At 40.7% G+C, this 14,577-nt stretch overlaps 1 pseudogene; it reads left to right on the plus strand.

The window, feature by feature from the left end:
• Nucleotides 1–244: 244 nt before the first annotated feature.
• On the plus strand, nucleotides 245–1,373 carry LOC119618590 (actin, cytoplasmic 1 pseudogene; annotated as a pseudogene).
• Nucleotides 1,374–14,577: the final 13,204 nt, after the last annotated feature.

Here is a 14,577-nt window from a genome sequence, read left to right on the forward strand (position 1 = left end):
CACTAGCAGCCTTGTTTACTTTATTCCATTATTTACAATGAAAGGGTTAGAATTTGTTTGTATCTATGTAGGTGGTACATTAAATGTGTACAATTTTATGAATATTTTTCAGCCAGCTCATCAGAATACTGATTTTGTCAGTTAAAATAGCATATATTTCTGACCAAGACCACATCTGCCCCATAAGCACAGAACACTGCCTTTGCTGCTCCACTGCCCAGTCCACACCTACCGCCAGCTCACCATGGATGATGGTATCGCCCCACTTGTCATTGACAGCAGCTCAGGCATGTGCAAGGCCGGCTTTGCAGGTGATGATATCCCCCTGGGTCATTTTCCCCTCCATCATGGGGCACCCCAGGTACCAGGATGTGATGGTGGGCATGGGCCAGACAAACCTCTACATGGGGCGACGAGGCCCAGAGCAAGAGAGGCATCCTGACCCTGAAGTACCCCATCGAGCACGGCATTGTCACCAAATGGGACCACATGGAGAAGATCTGGCACCACACCTTCTACAACGAGCTGGGTGTGGCTCCTGAGGAGCACCCTGTGCTGCTGACAGAGGCCCCCCATGAACCCCAAGGACAACCGCAAAAAGATGACCAGATCATGTTTGAGACCTTCAACACCCCAGCCATATACATGGCCATCCAGGCCTTGTGGTCCCTGTACGCCTCTGGCCGTACACTGGCATCATGATGGACTCTGTGGATGGGGTCACCCACCGGGTGCCCATCTATAAGGGGTACTCCCTCCCCCATGCCATCCTGCATCTGGACCTGGCTGGCCAGGACCTGACTGAGTACCTCATGACGATCCTCACCGAGCTGGGCTACAGCTTCACCACCACGGCAGAGCAGGAGATTGCATGCGACACCAAGGAAAAGCTGTGCTACATCACCCTAGACTTTGAGTGGGAGATGGCCACGGCGGCCTCCAGCTCCTCCCTGGAGAAGATCTACCAGCTGCCCCACTGCCAGGTCATTACCATTGGTAACGAGCATTTCCACTGCCCCGAGGTGCTCTTCCAGGCTTCCTTCCTGGGCATGGAATCCTGTGGCATTCACGAAACTACCTTCGACTTCATCATGAAGTGTGACGTGGACATCCATAAAGACCTGTATGCCAACTCAGTGCTGTCTGGTACTCAGTACCACCATGTACCCTGGCAACCCTGACAGGATGCAGAAAGAGATCACTGCCCTGGCGCCCAGCACAATGAAGATCAAGATCATTGCTCCTCCCAAGCTCAAATACTCTGTGTGGATGGGCTGCATCCTGGCCTGGCTGTCCACCTTCCAACAGATCAGATATGGACCAGCAAGCAGGGGTATGACGAGCCAACCCCTCCATCCTCCAAATGCTTCTAGGCGGACTGTTACTTAGTTGCGTTACATCCTTTCTGGATAAAACCTAACTTGTGCAGATAACAAGATGAGATTGGTATCACTTTATTTATTTATTTATTTATTTATTTACTGGCTTGACTCATTTGAAAATTGGAACGGTGAAGGTGACAGCAGTCTGTTGGAGCGAGCATCCTCCAAAGTTCTACAATGTGGCTGAGGACTTCGATTGTACATTGTTCTTGTTCTTTTTTTAATAACGTGAGCTGCATTGTCCTAGGAAGCCCCTTGCCCTCCTAAAAGCCACCCCACTTCTCTGTAAGGAGAATGGCCCCATCCTCTCCCGAGTCCACACAGGGGAGGGGATAGCATTGCTTTAATGTAAATTATGTAAGGCAAAATTTTTTTTTTTTTGAGATGGAGTCTCGCTCTATCGCCCATGCTGGAGCGCAGTGGCGCGATCTCAGCTCACTGCAAGCTCCTCCTCCTGGGTTCACGCCATTCTCCTGCCTCAGCCTCCCAAGTAGCTGGGACTACAGGAGTCCGCCACCACACCTGGCTAATTTTTTTTTTTTTTTTTTTGTATTTTTAGTACAGACAGTGTTTCACCATGTTAGCCAGGATGGTCTCCATCTCTTGAGCTCCTGATCCGCCTGCCTCTGCCTCCCAAAGTGCTGGGATTACAGGCATGAGCTACTGTGCCCGGCCTAGCAAAATTTTTTAAATCTTTGCCTTAATACTTTTTAAAATTTTGTTTTGTTTTAAATGATCTGCCTTCATGGCTCCCCCTCTTTTGTACCCCAACTTGAGATATATGAAGCCTTTTGGTCTCCCTGGGAGTGGGTGGAGGCTGACTTGGGACCAGTTGAAGAAAAGTGCATACCTTAAAAAAATCACATATTTCTTTGGGTTAATGTCTTAAGCATTTACTATTTTTTATGAGTTGTAGTAAAAATGAGATGAAAATCATTTTGCAATTTAGTCCTATGTATCATTAACTATACATTAAACTCCAGAGATCTGATACAGTTAATAACAACTAACAACTATGAAGTAATTAAAAGTTTGCAGAACACATACACGATAACCAGAACCCACCTCTGCAACAACCCTGTAAGGTAGATTTGTTATCTTATTTTACTGTTGAGAATATTGAGGTTTTTGAGAGCATAATAACTGGAAATTTCTGATCAGTGTAATGAAAAAGATCATTTTCTATATGTAGCTGGAAATAAGGATGAATCTGGAGACTTAATATGCATGGGGTATTTGGCCACAACAGAACCAGTATGTTTCTAGGAAGCTGGGCTCCAGGATTGATGCATAGTTTTTAAAAAAATTTTAAGTTTTTGTGGGTACAGAGTGGGTATATATATTTATGGGGTACATGAGATTTTTTAAAAATTTATTTTTTATTTTTCCATAAGTTATTGGGGTACAGGTGGTATTTGGTTACACGGGTAAGTTCTTTAGTGCTGATTTGTGAGATTTCGGTGCACCCACCACCCGAGCAGTATACACTGCACCATATTTGTAGTCTTCTATCCCTCACCCCCTCCCACTCTTTCCCCCAAGTCCCCAAAGTCCATTGTATCATTCATACCTTTGCGTCCTCACAGCTTAGCTCCCACATATCAGTGAGAACATATGATGTTTCATTTTCCATTCCTAAGTTATTTCTTTTAGAATAATGGTCTCCAATCTAATCCAGGTCACTGCAAATGCTGTTAATTCATCCCTTTTTATGGCTGCATAGTATTCCATTGTATATATACCATAGTTTCCTTTTTTTTTGAGACGGAGTCTCACTCTGTTGCCCAGGCTGGAGTGCAGTGGTGCGATCTAGGCTCACTGCAAGCTCTGCCTCCCGGGTTCATGCCATTCTCCTGCCTCAGCCTCCCGAGTAGCTGGGACTACAGACGTCTGCCACCACACCTGGCTAATTTTTTGTGTTTTTAATAGAGATGGGGTTTCACCATGTTAGCCAGGATGGTCTAGATCTCTTGACCTTGTGATCTGCCTGCTTTGGCCTCCCAAAGTGCTGGGATTTTAGGCGTGAGTGACCTCGCTTGTAGATTGATGGGCATTTGGTTGGTTCCATGATTTTGCAATTGTGAATTGTGCTGCTGTAAACATGCATGTGCAAGTATCCTTTTCAAATAATGGCTTCTTTTCCTCTGGGTAGATACCCAGTAATGGGATTGCTGGATTGAATGGTAGTTCTACTTTTAGTTCTTTAAGGAATCTCTACACTGTTTTCCATAGTGGCTGTACTAGTCTACACTCCCGCCAGCAGTGTAGAAATGTTCCCTGTTCATTGCATCCATGCCAACATCTACTGTTTTTTAAATTTTTTTATCATGGCCATGCTTGCTGGAGTAAGGGGTTATCACATTGTGGTTTTGATTTGCATTTCCCTGATCATTAGTGATGTTGAGCATTTTTTCATATGTTTGTTGGCCATTTATATATCTGCTTTTGAGAATTGTCTATTCATGTCCTTAGCCTACTTTTTGATGGGATTGTTTGTTTTTTTCTTACTGATTTGAGTTCTTTGTAGATTGTGGATATTAGTCCTTTGTCAGATGTATAGATTGTGAAGATTTTCTCCCACTCTGAGTTGTCTGTTCCCACTCTGTTGACTTCCTTTTGCCATGCAAAAGCTCTTTAGTTTAATTAGGTCCCAGCTATTTATCTTTGTTTTTATTGCATCTGCTTTTTGGTTCTTGGTCATGAAATCCTTGCCTATACCAATGTCTACAAGGGTTTTTCCAATGTTATCTTCTAGAATTTTTATAGTTTCAGGTCTTAGGTTTAAGTTCTTAATCCATCTTGAGTTCATTTTTGTATAAGCTGAGAGGTGAGGATTCAGTTTCATTCTCCTACATGTGGCTGGCCAGTTATCCTAGCATCATTTGTTCAAAAGGGAATCCATTCCCCACTTTCTGTTCTTGTTTGCTTTGTCGAAGATCAGTTGGCTATAAGTATTTGAGCTTATATCTGGCTTCTCTCTTCTGTTCCATTGGTCTATGTGTCTGTTTTCATACCACCACCACACTGTTTTGGTGACTATGACCTTATAGTATAGTTTGAAATCAGGTAGTGTGAGGCCTCCAGATTTGTTCATTTTGTTTAATCTTGTTTTAGCTATGCAGGTTCTTTTTTGTTCCATATGAATTTTAGAATTGTTTTTTGTAATTTTGTGAAGAATGATGGTGGTACTTTGATGGGATTGATTTAAATTTGTAGACTGCATTTGGCAATGTGGCCATTTTCACAATATTGATTCTACCCATCCATGAGCATGGGATGTGTTTCCATTTGTCTGTGTCATCTATGATTTCTTAGAGGACTTTCAACTCCTTGGTTAGGTCAATTCCTAAGTATTTTATTTTATTTTTGCAGCTATTGTAAAAGTGGTTGAGTTCTTGATTTGATTCTCTGCTTGGTCATTGTTGGTGTATAAAAGAGCTACTGATTTGTGTACATTAATCTTGTATCCAAAAACTTTGGTGAATTCTTGTATAAGTTCTAGGAGCTTTCTGGAGGAATCCTTAGGGTTTTCAAGGTAAACGATTGTATCATCAGCAAACAGTGACAGTTTGACTTCCCTTTACTGATTTGGATGCCTTTTATTTCTTTCTCTTGTCTGGCTGCTTTGGCCAGGACTTCCAGTACTGTGTTGAAGAGGAGTGGCAAGAGTGGGCATCCTTGTCTTGCTTCAGTTCTCATAGGGAATGTTTTCAACTTTTCCCCATTCATTATTATGTTGGCTGTGGGTTTGTCATAGATGGCTTTTATTACATTAAGGTAAGTCCCTTGTATGATGATTTTCTGAGAATTTTATCATAAAGCGATGCTGGATTTTGTCAAATGCTTTTTCTGCATCTATTGAGATGATCATGTGATTTTTGTTTTTAATTCTGTTTATGTGGTATATCACTTTTACTGACTTGTGTATGTTAAACCATCCCTGCATCCCTGGTATGAAACCCACTTGATCATGGTGGATTATATTTTTGATGTATTGTTGGATTTGGTTAGCTAGTATTTTGTTAAGGATTTTATCATCTATGTTCATCAAGGATATTGGTCTGTAGTTTTGTTTTTTGGTTATGCCCTGAACTGGTTTTGGTATTAGGGTGATGCTGGCTTCATAGAATGAATTAGGGAGGGTTCCTTCTGTCTCTGTCTTGTGAAATAGTATCAAAAGGATTGGTACCAATTCTTCTTTGAATCTCTGGTAGAATTCTGCCATGAATCTGTCTGGTCCTGGACTTTTTTTGTTGGTAATTTTTAAATTGCTATTTTAATATCACTGCTTGTTATTGGTCTGTTCAGGGTAGCTAATTCTTCCTGATTTAAGCTAGGAGGGTTGTATTTTTCTAGGAATGTATTCATCTCTTCTAGATTTTCTAGTTTATGTGAGTAAAGGTGTTCATAGCAGCCTTGAATGATCTTTTGTATTTCAGTGGTGTCAGTTGTAATATCTCCTATTTTGTTTCTTAGCGAGGTTATGTGGATTTTCTCTCTTTTCTTGGTTAATCTTGCTATTGGTCTATGAATTTTATTTATCTTTTCAAAGAGCTAGCTTTTTGTTTCATTTATCTTTTGTGTGTGTGTGTGTGTGTGTGTGTGTGTGTTTTGGTTCCAATTTTATTTAGTTCTGCTCTGATCTTAGTTATTTCCTTTCTTCTGGGTTTGGGTTTGGTTTGTTCTTTGTTTCTCTAGTTCCTTGAGGTATGATCTTAGAATGTCAGTTTGTGCTCTTTCAGTATTTTTCATGTTTAGGGCTATAAACTTTCCTCTTAGCACCGCCTTTGCTGTATCCCAGAGGTTTTGATAGGTTGTGGCATTATTGCCATTCAGCTCAAAGAATTTTTAAATTTCCTTCTTGGTTTCATTTTTGACCCAATGCTCATTCAGGAACAGGTTATTTAATTTCCACGTATTTGTATGGTTTTAAAGGTTCCTTTTGGAGTTGATTTCCAGTTTTATTCCACTGTGGTCTAAGAGAGCACTTGATATAATTTCAATTTTCTTGAATTTATTCATGCTCATTTTATGGTCTATCATATGGTCTATCTTGGAGAAAGTGCCATGCACTGTTGAATAGAATGTGTATTCTTGGTTGTTGGATGAAATGTTCTGTATATATCTGTTAAGTCCATTTGTTCCAATGTATAGTTCAAATCCATTGTTTCTTTGTTGACTTGCTGTCTTGATGACCTGTCTAGTGCTGTCAGTGGAGTATTGAAGTCCCCTACTATTATTGTGTTGCTGTCTATCTGATTTCTTAGGTCTATTAGTAATTGTTTTATAAATTTAGGAGCTCCAGTGTTAGGTGCATATATGTTTAGGATTGTGATATTTTCCTATTGGACAAGGACTTTTAGCATTATATAATGTCCCTCTTTGTCTCTTTTAACTGCTGTTGCTTTAGTTTGTTTTGTCTGATGTAAGAATAGCTATGTCTGCTCACTTTTGGTATCCATTTGCATGAGATGCCTTTTTCTACCCCTTTAAGTTTATGTGAGTCCTTATGTGTTAGGTGAGTCTCCTGAAGGTAGCAGATAGTTGGTTGGTGAGTTCTTATCCACTCTGCGGTTCTGTATCTTTTAAGTGGAGCATTTAGGTAATTTACATTCAATGTTAGTATTGGAATGTGAGGTACTGTTGCATTCATCGTACTCTTATTGCCTGTGTACTTTTTGTTTGTTTGTTTGTTTGTTTTTGCTTTTTAACTTGTATTTTTGTTTTATAGGTCCTGTGTGATTTATGCTTTAAAGAGATTCTGTTTTGATGTGTTTCCAGGATTTGTTGCAAGATTTAGAGCTCCTTTTATCAGTTCTTGTAGTGGTAGTTTGGTAATGGCAAATTATCTCAGCATTTGTCTGTCTGAAAATGACTGTATCTTTACTTCACATATAATGTTTAGTTTTGCTGGATGCAAAATTCTTGGCTGGTAAATTTTGTTTGAGGAGGCTGAAGATAGGGCCCCAATCCCTTCTAGCTTGTAGGGTTTCTGCTGAGAAATCTGCTGTTAATCTGATAGGTTTTCCTTTATAGGTTACCTGGTGCTTCTGTCTCACAGCTCTTAAGATTCTTTCTTTTGTCTTAACTTTGGATAACCTGAGGACAATGTGCCTAGGCGAATATCTTTTTGTGATGAATTTCCCACGTGTTCTTTGTGCTTCTTGTATTTACATGTCTAGCTCTCTAGTTAGGCCAGGGAAGCATTCCTTGACTATTCCCACAAATATGTTTTCCAAGCTTTTAGAATTCTCTTCTTCCTCAGGAATACTGATTATTCTTAGGTTTGGTCGTTTAACATAATCCCAGACTTCTTGGAGACTTTGTTTATATTTTCTTATTCTTTTTGGTTTGTCTTTGTTGGATTGAGTTAATTTGAAGACCTTGACTTTGAGCTCTGAATTTCTTTCTTCTACTTGTTCAATTCTATGGCTGAGACTCTCCAGAGTATTTTGTATTTCTAAAAGTGTGTCCAGTTTCCTGAATATTTGATTATTTTTTTCTTAAAGCTATCTGCTTCCGTGAATATTTCTCCCTTCACTTCTTGTATCATTTTTTGGATTTCCTTGCCTTGGGCTTTGCCTTTCTCTGGTCCCTCCCTGATTAGCTTAATAACTAATCTCCGGAATTATTTTTTAGGTAAATCAGGGATTTCTTCTTGGTTTGGATCCATTGCTGGTGAACTAGTGTGATTTTTTGGGGGTGTCAAAGAGCCTTGTTTTTTCATATTACCATGATTGGTTTTCTGGTTCCTTCTCATTTGGGTAGTTTCTCTCAGAGAGACGGTCTAGGGCTGAAGGCTGTTGTTCAGAGTCTTTTGTCCCACGGGGTAGTCCTTTGATGTAGTACTCTCCCCCTTTTCTTATGGATGTGGCTTCCTGTGAGCCAAACTGCAGTGATTGTTTTCTCTCTTCTGGGTCTAGCCACCAGTGAGTGTACCTGGTTTCGGGCTGGTGCTGGGGTTGTTTGCACAGAGTCTTGTGATATGAGCCATTTATGGGTCTCTCAGCTGTGGATACCAGCCCCTGTCCGGTGGAGGTGGCAGCAGTGGGGCGGTGCAATGGACTCCATGACGGTCCTTAGTTTTGGTGGTTTAATGCTCTGTTTCATGCTTGTTGGCCTCCTGCCAGGCAGTGGCACTTTCCAGAAAACATCAGCTGTAGTAGTGTGGAGAGGAACCAATGGTGAGCGGGGACCTAGAACTCCCAAGATTAAATGCCCCTTGTCTTCCACTACCAGGGTGTATAGGGAAGGACTATCATGTGGGGCAGGGCTGGGCATGTCTAAACTCAGACGCTCCTTGGGTGGATCTTTCTGCAGTTGCTGTGGAGGATAGGGGTGAGATTCCTAAGTCACTGGAGTTGTGTACCTAGAAGGATTAAGGCTGTGTCTGCTGAATCATGCAGGTTGTTAGGGAAGTGGGGGAAAGTCAGTAGTCACAGGACTCACCCAGCTCCCATGCAAACTGAAGGGCCGATCTCACTCCCATCATGCTCCGCCCCCTGAAACAGCCCCTAGTCTGTTTCCATGAGGAGGGTGAGATAGACTTGAAAATTTGCCCTGGGCTTCCTGCCTCCCAGTTGTGAAAGAAAAGGGCTTGGTTCTTCCACCACCTGTGGAGTCTACATGCTGGATTCTTTCCACTCTCCACACAGTGCTGGCCAGGAGGTTCTTGCCCCATTCAAATTGTTACAAAGTTCAAAGGTTTCCTTCTCCTCATGGAGTTTTACCTCCTGCTCCTCTAGCCACCCTCCTGATGGATCCCTGTGGTGCCAGGCAGGAATGGGCTGCTTGGGGACCCAGCGAGCACCCAGGGCCTTTCTGCTGCTTTTTCTACCCCTGTATTTCTCTTGGCTCTCTAAATTGACTCAGCTCCAGGTAAAGTCAGAAACTTCTTCCACAAACAGACCTTCAGCTTCTCCAGTGGGGGTGTGCGTTTGGGAGAAGAGGGTCTCCCTTTCCTACTTCCACAGTTGGGGCACTCACAGTATTTGGGGTGTCTCCCAGGTCCTGCAGGAGCAGTCTGCTTCCTTCAGAGGGCCTGTGGGTCCTCTCAGAATTGCTGGTTTGTTCTTGCAATCGATCTGGAGCTATGATTAACAATGAGAGCCTCCACACCCTGCTCTGTCTGGAGCTGCAGTCTAGTCCTGCCTCCCATCCACCATGGTGATCTCTCATGAGATGTTTTGATACAGGCATGCAATGTGTCATAATCACATCATGGAGAATGAGTTGTCCATCCTCTCAAGCATTTATCCTTTGTATCACAAACAATCCAATTATACTCTTTTAGTTACTTTCAATTGTACAATTAAATTATTATTGACTATAATAAAATAATTATTAAATGATTATTAATTATAATCACCCTGTCTTATGGTTTGAATCTGTGTCCCTGCCCAAATCTCATGCAGAGCTGTAATCCCCAATGTTGGAGGTGGGGCCTAATGGGAGGTGACTGGATCATGGGGGTGGATCCTTCATGAATGGGTTAGCACTATCCCACCTTGGTACTGTACACTGAGTGGGTTCTCATGAGCTCGGTAGTTTAAAAGTGTAGCCCCTCTCTCCTCTCTCCTGTTCATGCCATGTAAGATGCTTGCTCTAGCCGTACCTTCTGCCATGAGTGAAACCTTGCTGAGGCCTCCCCAGAAGCAGATACCACCATGCTTCCTGTACAGCCTGTGGAACTGTGAGTCTGTTAAACCTGTTTTCTTATAAATTACCCAGTCTCAGGTATTTATTTATAGCAAGGCAAGAATAGCCTAATATACTCTATTGCGCTATCAAATACTAGGTCTTATTCATTCTTTCTATTTTTCTGTACCCATTAACCATCCCGACCTTCCCCAATGCCCCAACTTCGCTTCCCAGCCTCTAGTAACCATCCTTCTACTCTCTATCTTCATGAGTTCAAAGGTTTTGATTTTTAGATCCTGAATATAAGTGAGAACATACGGTTTGTCTTTATTTCACTTAACATGATGACCTCCAGTTTCATCCATCTTGTTGCAAATGACAGGATCTTATTATTTTTTGTGGCTGAATAGTTCTCCATTGTATGTACCATGTATGTATCCATTCATCTGTTAATGGACACTTAACATTCAAATGTTGCCTACTGTAAACAGTGCTGCAACAAACATGCGAGCCGATGCTTGATTTTCATGGTAGACTTGGTTGCCAGATATTCAAATGCATTTTAGACGTTAATTGTGACATTGCCAGCCATGGCAGGCCATTGAAAGGCTAGGGTTCTATAGACAAGATGTAAATTACAAATCAAGCAAGTGCTGCTAGGAAGAGAGCATTACAGGACTACAGATTCGAAGACCGGAAAAGACCCTGTAGACCATTACTGCTTTCTTGTTCTTTAAAGAAGGCTTGAACAGAGAGTGTAGCTCTCTGTCAATGTGGCTGGACTTGGATATGTAAACATTTTTCTACTTTTAAATACTTTCTTTTAATTATGAATGGTCCTTCTTTCCTGAATCTATTTCTTAAAATTAAAAAAAATGTTATGGGTACATAGTAGGTATATATATTTATGGAGTACCATCACTGTACTCTCTATCTCCCTGAGTTCAGTTGTTTTAATTTTAGTTCCCACAAATGAGTGAGAACATGTTAAGTTTGTCTTTCTGCGCCTGGCTTATTTCACTTAACTTAATGTCCTCCAGTTCCATGCATGTTGCTGCAAATACAGGATCTCATTCTTTTTTATGGCTGAAAAGTATTCTGTTGTGCATATGTACCACATTTTCTTTGTCCATTCATCTGCTGATGGACACTTAGGTTACTTCCAAATGTAGACTATTGTGAACAGTACTGTAATTAATATGGAAGTGCAGCTATATCTTTGATATACTGATTTCTTCTTTTGGAGTATGTACCTAACAGTGGGACTGCTGGATGATATGGTGGCTCTACTTTAGTTTTTTGAGGAACTTCCAAACTGTTCTCTCTAGTGACTGTGCTAATTTACATTCCCACCAAAACTATAGGTTTCTCTTTTCTCCACATCCTCACCAGCATTTGTTATTTTATTGTTTTTTAAGTTATTTTTTCTTATACTTTAAGTTCTAGGGTACAAGTGCACAATGTGCAGGTTTGTTACATAGGTATACAAGTGCCATGTTGGTTTGCTGCACCCATTAACTCATCATTTACATTAGGTATTTCTCCTAATGCTATCCCTCCCCCAACCTCTCACCCCGTGATAGTCCCCAGTGCGTGATGTTCCCCACCCTGTGTCCAAGTGTTCTCATTGTTCAATTCCCACCTATGAGTGAGAACGTGAGGTGTCTGGTTTTCTGTACTTGCGATAGTTTGCTCAGAATGATGGTTTACAGCTTCATCCATGTCCCCACAAAGGACGTGAACTCATCCTTTTTTATGGCTACATAGTATTCCATGGTGTATATGTGCCGCATTTTCTTAATCTAGTCTATCATTGATGGACATTTGGGTTGTTTGAAGTCTTTGCTATTGTGAATAGTGCTGGAATAAACATACGTGTGCATGTGTCTTTATAGCAGCATGATTTATAATCTGTTGGGTTTATGCCCAGTAATGGGATGGCTGGGTCAAATGGTATTTCTAGTTCTAGATCCTTGAGGAATCGCCACATTGTCTTCCACAATTGTCGAACTAGTTTACAGTCCCACCAACAGTGTAAAAGTGTTCCTATTATTCCACATCCTCTCCAGCACCTGTTGTTTCCTGATTTCTTAATGATCGCCATTCTAACTGGTGTGAGATGGTATCTCATTGTGGTTTTGGTTTGCATTTCTCTGATGGACAGTGATAATGAGCATTTTTTCATGTGTCTGTTGGCCGCATAAATGTCTTCTTTTGAGAAGTGTCTGTTCATATCCTTTGCCCACTTTATGTTGGGGTTGTTTGATTTTTTCTAGGATATTTGTTTAAGTTCTTTGTAGATTCTGGATATTAGCCCTTTGTCAGATGGGTAGATTGTAAAAATGTTCTCCCATTCTGTAGGTTGCCTGTTCACTCTGATGGTAGTTTCTTTTGCTGTACAGAAGTTCTTTAGTTTAATTAGATCCGATTTTTCAATTTTGGCTTTTGTTGACATTGCTTTTGATGTTTTAGTCATGAAGACCTTGCCCATGCCTGTGGCCTGAATGGTATTGCCTAGGTTGTCTTCTAGGGTTTTTATGGTTTTAGGTCTAACATGTAAATCTTTAATCCATCTTGAGTTCATTTTTGTATAAGGTGTAAGGAAGGGATCCAGTTTCAGCTTTCTACATATGGCTAGCCATTTTTCCCAGCACCATTTATTAAGTAGAGAATCCTTTCCCTATTTCTTGTTTTTGTCAGGTTTGCCAAAGATCAGATGGCTGTAGATGTGTGGTACTATTTCTGAGGGCTCTGTTCTGTTCCATTGGTCTACATCTCTGTTTTGGTACCAGTACCATGCTGTTTTGGTTACTGTAGCCTTGTAGCATAGTTTGAAGTCAGGTAGCATGATGCCTCCAGCTTTGTTCTTTCTGCTTAAGATTGTCTTGCCAATGTGGGCTCTTTTTTGGTTCCATACGAACTTTAAAGTAGTTTTTTCCAATTCTGTGAAGAAAGTTATTGGTGGCTTGATGGGGATGGCATTGAATCTATAAATTACCTTGCGCAGTATGACCATTTTCATGATATTGATTCTTCCTATCCATGAGCATGGAATGTTCTTCCATTTGTTTGTGTCCTCTTTTATTTCGCTGAGCAGTTTGTAGTTCTCCTTGAAGAGGTCCTTCACATTCCTTGTAAGTTGGATTCCTAGGTATTTTATTCTCTTTGTAGCGATTGTGAATGGGATTTCGTTCATGATTTGGCTCTCTGTTTGTCTGTTATTGGTGTATAGGAATCCTTGTGAAATTTGCACATTGATTTTGTATCCTGAGACTTTGCTGAAGTTGCTTATCAGCTTAAGGAGATTTTGGGCTGAGATGATGGGGTTTTCTAAATATAAAGTCATGTCATCTGCAAACAGGGACAACTTGAATTTCTCTTTTCTTGATTGAATACCCTTTATTTCTTTCTCTTGCCTGATTGCCCTGGCCAGAACTTCCAACACTATGTTGAATAGGAGTGGTAAGAGAGGTCATCCCTGTCTTGTGCTGGTTTTCAAAGGGAATGCTTCCAGGTTTTGCCCCTTCAGTATGGTATTGGCTGTGGATTTGTCATAAATAGCTCTGATTATTTTGAGATACATTCCATCAATACCTAATTTATTGAGAGTTTTTATCATGAAGGGCTGTTGAATTTTGTCAAAGGCCTTTTCTGCATCTATTGAGATAATCATGTGATTTTTATCTTGGTTCTGTTTATATGTTGGATTACATTTACTGATTTGCGTATGTTGAACCAGCCTTGCATCCCAGGGATGAAGCCCACTTGATCATGGTGGATAAGCTTTTTGATGTGCTGCTGGATTCGGTTTGCCAGTATTTTATTGAAGATTTTTGCATCGATGTTCATCAGGGATATTGATCTAAAATTCTCTTTTTTTTTGTTATGTCTCTGCCAGTCTTTGGTGTCAGGATGACGTTGGCCTCATAAAATGAAATGAATTAGGGAGAATTCCCTCTTTTTCTATTGATTGGAATAGTTTCAGAAGGAGTGGTACCAGCTTCTCTTTGTACCTCTGGTAGAATTCACTGTGAATTCGTCTGATCCTGGACTTTTTTCTGTTTGGTAGGCTATTAATTATTGCCTCAATTTCAGAACCCGTTATTGGTCTATTCAGGGATTCAACTTCTTCCTGGGTTAGTCTTGGAAGCGTGTATGTGTCCAGGAATTTATCCATTTCTTCTATATTTTCCAGTTTATTTGCATAGAGGTGTTTATAGTATTCTCTGATGGTAGTTTGTATTTTTGTGGAATCAATGGTGATATCCCCTTTATCATTTTTTATTGCATCTACTTGATTCTTCTCTCTTTTATTCTTTATTAGTCTTGCTATTGGTCTATCAATTTTGTTGATCTTTTCAAAAAACCAGCTCCTGGATTCATTGATTTTTTTGAAGAGTTTTTTATGTCTCTATCTCCTTCAGTTCAGCTCTGATCTTAGTTATTTCTTGCCTTCTGCTAGCTTTTGAATGTGTTTGCTCTTGCTTTGCTAGTTCTTTTAATTGTGATGTTAGGGTGTCAATTTTAGATCTTTCCTGCTTTCTCTTGTGGGCAT

This window comes from Chlorocebus sabaeus, chromosome 12 (genome assembly GCF_047675955.1).
Source record: "Chlorocebus sabaeus isolate Y175 chromosome 12, mChlSab1.0.hap1, whole genome shotgun sequence".
Taxonomy (NCBI): domain Eukaryota; kingdom Metazoa; phylum Chordata; class Mammalia; order Primates; family Cercopithecidae; genus Chlorocebus; species Chlorocebus sabaeus.